The sequence below is a fragment of the Mytilus edulis genome, chromosome 1, assembly GCF_963676685.1.
Source record: "Mytilus edulis chromosome 1, xbMytEdul2.2, whole genome shotgun sequence".
NCBI lineage: Eukaryota > Metazoa > Mollusca > Bivalvia > Mytilida > Mytilidae > Mytilus > Mytilus edulis.
In genome coordinates this window covers 56,374,370-56,385,379 of record NC_092344.1, presented here as the reverse complement: position 1 = coordinate 56,385,379, position 11,010 = coordinate 56,374,370, and the positions used below count along the sequence as shown (strand labels likewise).

Genomic DNA, 11,010 nt, shown 5'->3' with positions numbered 1-11,010 from the left:
AAATATAATTTAGAAAAAGTGCCAGCTGTTGATAAAAACTACAAATAACTGCCAGTCCTAAATGTGGGTGGAGATTACCATTTAGCACAAATGAGTTTCTGGACTAAAGAAAGTAATTTCGGCACAAACCGATTATACCCTTTCAAAAACTATGTGTAGTCCCTTTTATAAAAGTGGCAGATTATCTTTCTATCTAGAGTATCTATGACAACTAACTGCTGCTCCTTGTGACGTTAGTCTTTGGTTTTTGAAAAGATTGGATATATTGTCACAATTCTTTTCTAAGGTACCGGTCTGATAAACAGGAAGTAGCCAGATTCGCTACTTAATATATGCACACTGAAATATAGTCCCTTAAAATTCCCATGGCTGTGTACATGTTCAGATACGAACTATGAAAATTTTGTTTATATCTTTAGAGAAGTAAAATCAAGTATGTATGTCTTTAGTTTTGTCAAATTGCTGTCTTGTTTTGTCCTGTTATTAGGTAACAGTACTGATACAATACTGTAAAAATACGGAGATGTGGTATGATTGCCAATGAGACGCCTACATGTATCCACTGAAGTTCAAATAAAGTGGATGTAAGCAGTTATATGCAACCATACAGCCTTCAACAATGAGAAAAATCATATCAAATAGACCCTTGTAAATAGGTGTTGATCAAATGATATTGTAAATAAGAGGGTTGTATATTTCATGACGGTATAATACTAAACCCCTAACAGGAGGGATTGTGCCTGATATTCATATGATGAAGACATAATCTTTCAATCAGTTTAATTAAGGTCTGGTTCTGGCATGTCAATAACTGCTAGTAGTCTGTTGTTATTTATGTATTATTGTCATTTTGTTTATTTTCTTTTGTTTCATATTCTGACATCGGACTCGGACTTCTCTTAAACTGAGTTTTACTGTGCGTATTGTTTCGCGTTTGTTTTTTCTACATTGGCTACAGGTATAGGGGAGGGTTGAGATCTCAAAAACATGTTTAATCCCGCCGCAATTTTTCGCCTGTCCCAAGTTAGGAGCCTCTGACCTTTGTTAGTCTTGTATGATTTATAATTTTAGTTTCTTGTGTATAATTCGGAGCTTAGTATGACGTCCATTATCACTGAACTAGTATACATATTTGTTTAGGGGCCAGCTGACGGACACCTCCGTGTGCGGGAGTTTCTCGCTACATTGAAGATCTATCGGTGGCCTTCGGCTGTTGTCTGCTCTATGGTCGGGTTGTTGTCTCCTTGTCACATTCCCCATTTCCATACTCAATTTTATAGTATGATTTACATCTGCAATAATCACGAAACAATCAGAGACAAGTTTGGGTCTAAATCTGTATGTCCCACATAATCAAATTGACCGAAGAGAGAGGCGAAAGATACTAAAGGCTTATTCAAACACATAAGTCAATAATAAACTGACAAAACCACGGCAAAAGAGAAAGATTAAAAAACCAACAACAGAATGCAAAACACAACAAAGAACATCACAGACTGAACAAAACGAACCTCGCCAAAAAACTGATGTGACCAAATGACTAATTTATCTCAGCCTTACATTATTTAGCAGACCCTTTATTATACCAAACCAAACAAAGTTCTTTATGGTACAATGTTTTTGATCCATCGGTCTGCCAGTCCTGTTCTCGTTATTGCAACTCCTGAAACCACATAACAGAGTTTTATAAATTTTTGTAGATAATGAGGAAATTATGAAATTATCAATTCATTGATTTTCTATATACTCCTACAACAGTTTGTCATAAAATCTGTCTAAAGACCACAACAGAGTTTCATGAATTTTTTAGATAGTTAGGACATGCTATGTAAATGTGCATATTGGCAGAAAATCATGATTAATTTTTTTATGCCCCACCTACGATAGTAAATGGGCATTAGTTTTCCGGTCTATGCGTCTGCTCCTTCGTCCGTTTTCTCGCTTCAGGTTAAATGTTTTGGTCAAGGTAGTTTTTGTTGAAGGTCAGGTGCAATAAACTTGAAACTTAGTACATATGTTTCCAATAATATGTTTTTTTCTAAGCTTAATGCCAAAGAAGGTTTTTTTTCCCTATTTCACGGTCCACTGAACAAAGAAAATGATAGGGCAAGTGGGGAACGGTGTACGATGGACACATTCTTGTTTTTGTCGAGCTTGCGACTTTTGTCGCAGAAAGCTCGACATAGGAATGGTGATCCGGTGGCGGCGGTGGCGACAGCGTTTGTTCACTTCTTAAAAGCTTTATATTTTAGACGGCGAACGACCTGGATGCTCCATACTTTAAATACAGATGCCTTAAGTTTGGAAGTTTCCGTCTGTCACATGTCCATTGTCCTTAAACTCATTTTCATGGTTCAGTGACTACTTGAAAAAAAGTTAAGAGTTTTTGTAATTTCTCTCATATTATGGGTAACTATGTTTAGTATTTGCGTACCTTGGTCAGCATGCCCATCAGACAGTTTTCACTTGACCTCGCCATCATTTCATGGATCAGTGAAAAGGGTTAAGTTTTTGGTGGTCAAGTCTATATCTCAGATACTATATGAAATATGTCTTGTATATTTGGTGTATGGAAGGATTGTAAGGTGTACATGTCCAACGGGCAGGTGTCATCTGATCTTGACCTCATTTCCTTGGTTCAATGGTCAAAGTTCAGCTTTTGAGTTTTGTCCGTTTTTTTCTAATACTATATGCAATAGGTCAACTTTATTTGGTGTCTGGAAATATCTTATGATGTCAGTCTCGCAAGTCTCATTTGACCTTGACCTCATTTTCGAGGTTCATTGTTCAGTGTTTAGTTTTTGTGCCAAGTGTCATCTGACCTTGACCTGATTTGTATTGAATGATTGTAAGGTGTAAATGTATTCCTCATTTTGGTCATATGACCTTGATCTCATTTTCTTTGGTCATGTTATTAATAAGTTTATGTGATAATTGTGGTAAAACTTTATATTTAGGTCTATCGACATAAATAAGGCGAGAAATTTCAACGTGTGTACTCTTGTTAGGAATTAGGAACTATGCCTTCTGAACTTAGAATTTCGGCCTAAATATACTTCTGCATATCTTCTGAAATTACACAACAGAATTTCATGCGTGTTTGAACTAAATAATCTGTTGAAATTTTGTTTGCTTAGTGACAATGTCGGGCTGTGAAGTATGTGAGCGTGCTCACAAAGTTTCTTTGATTACACACAGTCAATGCATTGTCTGTGCTTCCCAGATACAGTCTGTATGCATTTTCTTTGTTGTAAATTAAATTAAGTTTATGTATTGTACGTCGTTCTTAGTCTTTATACATTGTTTATATGCTTTGATTATGAGTCTAAGATACTTCTATTGTCGGTATATCTTAGATTTAGTCGGTTAACACTGTCTATGGATCAGAGACACAGTATGTATGCATTGTAAGTTGTTTCAAGTTGAAATAAAAGTCTGTATGTTTTGCCTGTTACTGCAAGATAAAATGTGTGCACTGCCTGTGGCTCTTATATACAGTCTGTATGCATTTTCTGTATGCTTTATCTATGGGTCTAATTTTTATATACAGTCTGTATACAAACTGTATCTCTGACCCATATACAGTGTCCAAAAAAACTTTGTTTTAAGATCTCTAACCCATATACAGTGTGAAAATGATCTTTGGTTCTAAGATGCATTTTGTTTGATTGGCTGAATGCTTAGTATATATTGGTTTCGATATATGGTCTGTATGTATTGTATGGATCTTATATATGTATTTTTTTTCCATCTGATGAGTAAGCCTTTTTTACCTGATTTTTATAGTTCGTTCTTATGTTGTACTGTTACACCAAAGTCCCAGGTTATTGGAGGTTTGGGATCCCGCTAACATGTTTAACCCCGCCACATTCTCTATGTATGTGCCTGTCCCAAGTTAGGAGACTGTAATTCAGTGGTTGTCGTTTGTTTATATGTTACATATTTGTTTTTCGTTCATTTTTTGTATATAAATTAGGTCGTTAGTTTTTTCGTTTAAATTTTTTCACATTGTCATTTCGGGACTTGTTATAGGTGACTATGCGGTATGGGCTGTGCTCATTGTTGAAGGCCGTACGGTGACCTATAGTTGTTAATTTCTGTGCCATTTTGGTCTCTTGTGGAGAGTTGTCAGTAGTGTTTGTGGGACAGAATGAACCCATAAAGGTGGACGTCGGACGCTGACGCTATATTTGGACCTGGGTGTGAATGCCGACGCCATATTTGGGCCTTAACGCGGACGCCATGGTCGACCATGAAATCGGGACGCGAATTTGAGGTTGGACCGTATGATTCGGACATCGAGACACCGACGCCATATTTGGGCTTGGACGCTATACCTTAATGTTATACCAGTAACGAATTATAAAATTCGTAATAACGATTTAAATTCGTGATTTCGAATTCAAATTATATTTGTGGGAGGTCCTATGGGCGTCCGTAGCTTTCCGACTTATTTGAACCACTTAATTAATATCCTATGGTCCTGTTTAACATGACATCTCAAATAATTAGATTAAGAGATAAAGCACATCTGGTGATTAAGAATAAGTATCTTTATACACTTTCTTTCAATAACATGTTTACAGGTGTACACTTTTTTATTTGGTTCTAATCAACGGACACCAATTATAAAAATATAGTCTGTGACATTAAATAATTATCTTTATCTTTTAGATAAGCATGACAACCGTAAACATTGAGTAGTATTGCATTCCAACTCATTTCAACCACATATAATTACTATCATATGATTAGGATTTCAACCCAAACCACGTCTGGTCATTTAAAATTGTTTCTCATTTAACATAATCTTAACTATATATTTGAAAATTCCACGGTCGTAGTTGGTTTTTATCTTCAAAAATTACACAGATAATATATTTAATCAATCAATATTTATATACAAGGAGTTTGGATTGGGTTTACAGAATAGAGAATAATGGACGAAAAAATAAATAAAGAATGATATGGGCGAGAAAAATAAAGAATAAAGAAATATGACCAAAATAAATATAAAGAATAGTGAAATAGGGACTGGTAAAATATATCGAATAGAGAAATATACGGCTGCTTAAATATAAGGAATTAAGAATTATGGGATGTTAAACTATAAAAAAAATTATAAAGGAATACAAACAAATACGACTGTTACAGTATATAATTGCAGTAGCATTTTTTGTTTGTTTGTGCACGTGCAAGAATTATGTCCGTGCAGAGAAACAAGAACCGGTTTGAACCGGTATAAATGAGATGATTCTGGCTCTGTAGGTGGCCGGCTCTTAGCATACGGTCCAATCAAACAAGTTTTATGTCTATATAGTCCTTAACATAAAATTATGATGAAGATTACTAAATGCTTAAGGAAGAAAGATGATCAGGAGGATTCATTAATTATACAGAAACACAAAAAATTGTATTGACTATAATAATTATTTCAACCGTATAGAAGATAAATTAGTCTACTGTACTTATATAGTTATACACAACACATTTTAGCCTATTGCAAGGCAAAATTTATGTTCCTATCCAATATACCCTTTATCCCGCGGGGTGGCCTCTTTTACAAGACCTATACCTATTGTATTTATGGTAACGTGTTCTAAACATTCATGAATTATTTGCCACTGGAAGTTAAGCAATCAATTACTATTTCCGTTTATTTCCTTAAATACGGCTTTGAGTATAACAAAGCTGTAAGAGAGATACTAAAGGTTTCACTGGAATTAACACTATGGACGAGTTTTGTTTATTTATTAATAGCGAAAACTCGCTTTCATCCATCGTTTGAAAATAACGTGCGTGGCAATTTCAAAGTGCGCCTTGCAAAACGCTATACGCTGGATGGATCGTGGGAATGTTCATTGAAGGTGTCGTTCATACCGGAATTAGAAGCCTAAACGAGACGTATGTACTTCTGTTCCGATTTCGTGCACCAGTCGTACGTTAGGAAAAATCTCTCCATATTCTCCAGTCGATACGATTAAATGAAGATATTACGGACGTGACGTTTGGGAAACCAGTCTATTTCACGGTAACCAGGAATTAATTGTATCACATCGAATTTGTTTTGAGATACGATCATCTTCAAATATGTCGTCTAAAAGATGACCATGTATTTCTCTTGCTATAGTTTCGAAGGAAGTGAAGTAAATCTATAAGAGGAAACTACTCACTGTCATTTAGGAAATTACGAGTATGTTTAATTGCAATATTTGCTGTTAAGTGTATGTGTGGCCGCACGATCTTCAAAGACACATAAGAAGTAAGCATTCTTCCGATGAGCCACTATACCACCCAGGTGTTACCCAGCAGCAGCAAAAAAGGAACAGCAGCAGCAGAAAAAGAAGCAGCAGCAGCAAAAGCAGCAGCAGAAGGCTTTCGTGTTTAGACACCCTTCTACCATGATTGTGTCCGTTCCAACCTCCTGCGATAAAACTTATTTTATGTTATTTGTTTCAACACATAAAAAAACTGTGAAGTCCTAGTCCAGACAGGATCGTTTGGTTGTATAAAAGGTGGCAACCTCTTTACGAGGAAATACAACGAACATGCAGTGCTTCCATGCGTTGAATTCATTCGTGGAATTCCTTTTGATCTCGAAAGGGACGATTTTTTCGATCCCAACATTCGAAACATGATCCTATTAGATGACCTCATGTCGACATCGGACAAAGACTCCAGAATAAATGATTGGTTTACGGAAGGGTGTCACCATAGGAATTTATCGGTCGTCGTTTTTAATCAGAATTTATACTTTGGCAAAGACCCCACCCAGAGACGAAACTGTCATTATCTCATTCTCTTTAATAACCCCATTGATCGACAGCCCATCGTGACTCTTGGCCGACAGATGTATCCTTCTCGAGGGGACTTCTTTCTCCGGAAATTTGAAGAGGCAAAGAGGACACCTTTCGTGTACTTTCTTGTTGACCTAAAAGCTAGAACCCCAGAATAGTCCGGCGGCTTTGTAAAAAATTGTGCACATCCTGTTACAAGCATGAAATTTAGCATAGACCTTCCTCAACTATTACTCTTTTATTTCAGATAGGGAGGCATTTGAAAAAAATGTCTCACTTCCGGTAAAATCCAAAATGGCGGACGTTATACTTAAATCAGCCCAATATCGAAGACTAGCGTGTAAAAATGTCCTATTATCATGCTACTATCATAATATTTGGTACAGACCTTTGTGTTTTACTACTTTTGGATAAATTAAATAGATTAGATGTCTTCAGAAACCCCACTTCCGGTTAAAATCCAATATGGCGGACATTGTACTTAAATAAGCTTATTTTTTAGGGAGGGTAATTGAAATGTGTTTTAACGTATTGCTACTATAATTACATTGTGTATGAACCTTTCTTTGGTGCTTCTGATGGAGACAATGTATAAGACATATGTCTTAAAAACCCTTACTTCCGGAAGTATCCAAAATGGCGGACAGAGAAATATCAATTTTTTATTCAAATTTTCAACTTTCTTCAAAATGTAAAGAAAATGATTTTTTTTTGTGCTGGTCATTAAACTTTTGGCTTTAAGTTATCCCCAAAACCACTTATTCTAGCATGTTGTAAATGCTAAGATATAAAGTTGACACTTCCGGTAAAAATATGACGTAAATTTTAAAGATGAGTCCTCAATCTATTTCTTCGATGTAGAGTTTTGGATAGATTGATTTAAACAAAATAAAATCACTATAGTACTAAAAAATATTTAAAACTACTTCTATTTGGCCAAGAATACATGCTTATTCACAATCACCACCACATGCACACAAGGCAGTTCACGGGAGACCCGATTTTACACATTAAAAATAACCGCGGAATCCTTTCTTACATCCATAATGTACAAGCTTCTGAAAAAATGATGAGGTCTCAGAAAGAGTTTTTTTTAAAGGGACCCTCTTTGTCCCTTCGCAATCCATTAGTGACAAGACTAGGTAGCATAAGAGTCAATCCAAAGCTCGTCTCACTAAACACCTGCATTAGTATATTACACGTTTTACATGCTTGAAAAGACTAGAACAAGTCGTGGGAATAGCCTCACTTAAAATGAGATTTCCCTTTTGTGCAAAAATTGACTTTCTTGGTTCGTTAATCATGTTAGATGTTAGATGTTAGATGTTAATCAAGTTTGTACAGTACCACCCCGGTGATTTAGGCTGATCAATCATCATTCTTCATGTTAAAGTCACATCTTCAAATACCATTAATGTCTCCCACGCAGTCTTTTTTTCCTTTTAAAGCAAAGAGAGAACAGTATCACAACCCGTCATAAGGTATTGGTCAGAAATAAAAGTGTGTGATCACTCATTGCCTAGTGCATTTAAAAGGCCATTGATAGATATTAATCCAAAGATTTTTGCCTCCCCAAATACAATCAATAGTTCGTCTGCCCCTTTGTTACGGAATAGCGAAATACTGGTAGTTTTAAAGCTGCTAAAAGAAGCAACATTTAGGGGACAGGGAATACACAGACGAACCCAGGATTAAAAACATCCTCAAAGATGGGAAAGTTTTCTGAGAGAAATACAATTTTGAGTACAAGGTAGTTGAAGCAACAAATGCTCAGGATGTTTAGTGTTATCCACCACTTGATGATGTTTCAAGTTTAGCACCATGTTTACACGAAGAGACTGACACTAGAATCAAGATAGATGTGTCTGATGCAGTGAAACATAGACTTAACTGAGTCATGACTCAAACAGTCGATACTGATGTCATTGCTGTTTCACTATTCCGTGACATAGGGCAGACAAACTTTGGTTTGCATTTAGAGGGGGAAAAGTATAAGATATATATCAATCAATGACCTTTCAAATGCACTAGGCATTAAAAGATAACACGTTCGCTGGAAAAGGAACTGCGTTGATGACATTAATGGAGTTTGAAGATGTGACTATAGCATTTAGAATGATGATTGACCAGCCAACATCACCATATGGATTTGATGTTTAATGTCATTGAAAACGATACGTGGTTTTGTTGGAAGATAAAAAAAAAAAAAGAAACAGATTAGGTTAACAAGGCAAGAAAATATGTGTTTTTGCAGAATTTATTAAGATGTGAGAAACAATACCAAAGTCTTTGTAAATGTTGGAAATCAGCTCTCCGATTGTGAATTGCGGCCTACTGAGTATGCTGATTGGGTATTATGTCCTTACCTAAATAAAATACCTTGAAACTGAAATACGAGTGGATGAAGTCTTGGATGCGTATGGTAGTTATAGCAACAAATGGTCAGGATATTCTATCTTATCCACCACGTAATGTATTTCAAGTTCAGCACCAAGTTCACATTTAGAGGCAGACACTAAAATCATGGTGCATGTGTCTGATGCAGTGAAACACGCACTTAAACGAGTCATGATTCGAACAGTCGTTAATGATGATGTTGTCAATACTGTTTCGCTATTCCGTGACATAGGGGTAGACGTTGTGTTTGGGAGGGCAAACGACTTTGGATTAATATCTATCAATGGCCTTTCAAATGCACTAGGCAATGAGTGATCTGGGTGATCTGAAACACTTATTGTTATCCATGTCTTTACCTGTTGTGATATGGTTCTCTCTTTGCTTGAAAGGGGGAAAAAGACTATGTGGGAGACATTGATTGCATTTGAAGATGTGACTTTAACAAAAAGAATAATGATTAATCAGACTAAATCACCGGGGTTTTACTGTAAGATCGCACAAAATTCGCAGATGAGTATAACATGGTTAACGAAGCAAGAAAATAACTATTTGCGCAACAGGGACGGCTTTTCGAGGCTATTCTCTCAACTTGGTCTAGTCTTTTCCAGCATGTAAATAATGCAATATCCTTGGGCAGGTGTTTAGGGAGACGAGCTTGGGATTGGCTCTTATGCTACCCACTCCAGGCGGGGACAAAGAGGATAACTTTTGAAAAACTCTTTTTGAGGCCTCATCATTTTGTCAAAAGCTTATACATTGTGGATGTAAGAAAGGATTCCGCGGTCATTTTTTAATGTGGAAAATCGGGTATCCCGTGCACTGCGATGTGTGCATGTCATGGTGACTGTGAATAAACATGTATTCTTGGCCAAATAGTAATAATTTTAAATAATTTTTAGTACTATAGTGATTTTATTTTGTTTTAATCAATCTATCCAAAACTCTAAATCGAAGAAATAGATTGAGGACTCATCTTTGAAATTTACGTCATATTTTTAACCGGAAGTGTCAACTTTATATCTAAATATTAACAACATGCTAGAATAAGTGGTTTTTAGGATAACTTTAAGCCAAAAGTTTAATGACTAGCACAAAATAAAATCATTTCTTTACATATTGAAAAAAATGAAAATTTGAATAAAAAATTGATATTTCTCTGTCCGCCATTTTGGATATACCCGGAAGAAAGGGTTTTTAAGACATATGTCTTATGCATTGTATCCATCAGAAACACCAAAGAAAGGTTCATACACAATGTAATGATAGTAGCAATACATTAAAACACATTTCAGTTACCCTCCCTAAAAAATAAGCTTATTTAAGTACAATGTCCGCCATATTGGATTTTAACCGAAAGTGGGGTTTCTGAAGACATCTAATCTATTTAATTTATCCAAAAGTAGTAAAAAACAAAGGTCTGTACCAAATATTATGATAGTAGCATGATAATAACACATTTTTACACGCTAGCCTTCGATATTGGGCTGATTTAAGTATGACCTCCGCCATTTTGGATTTTACCGGAAGTGAATCATTTTTTTCAAATGCCTCCCTATCTGAAATAAAAGAGTAATAGTTGAGGAAGGTCTATGCCAAATTTCATGCTTGTAACAGGATGTGCACAATTCGTCTGAAATATGCTTGTAGCCGCCGGACTAAAGCCTCCAGATTGCACACAGAGGTCTTGCAGGTCGGTCAAGGAGAGACACCAGACGGACAGAGGGATGACGACCGTCTCTCGAATACTTTTGAAGACGATAGTTCAGTCTCATCAGACGAAAGTATTGCTGACGAGACAACACATAGTTCGTCAGAG

The 11,010-nt window shown here is 36.0% G+C and overlaps 1 protein-coding gene across 1 annotated transcript in view; it reads right to left on the bottom strand.

Moving 5' to 3' along the window:
* LOC139485220 (uncharacterized) overlaps positions 1-11,010 on the bottom strand; it is a 59,038-nt gene that overhangs the window by 24,973 nt on the left and 23,055 nt on the right. The window lies entirely within an intron of this gene.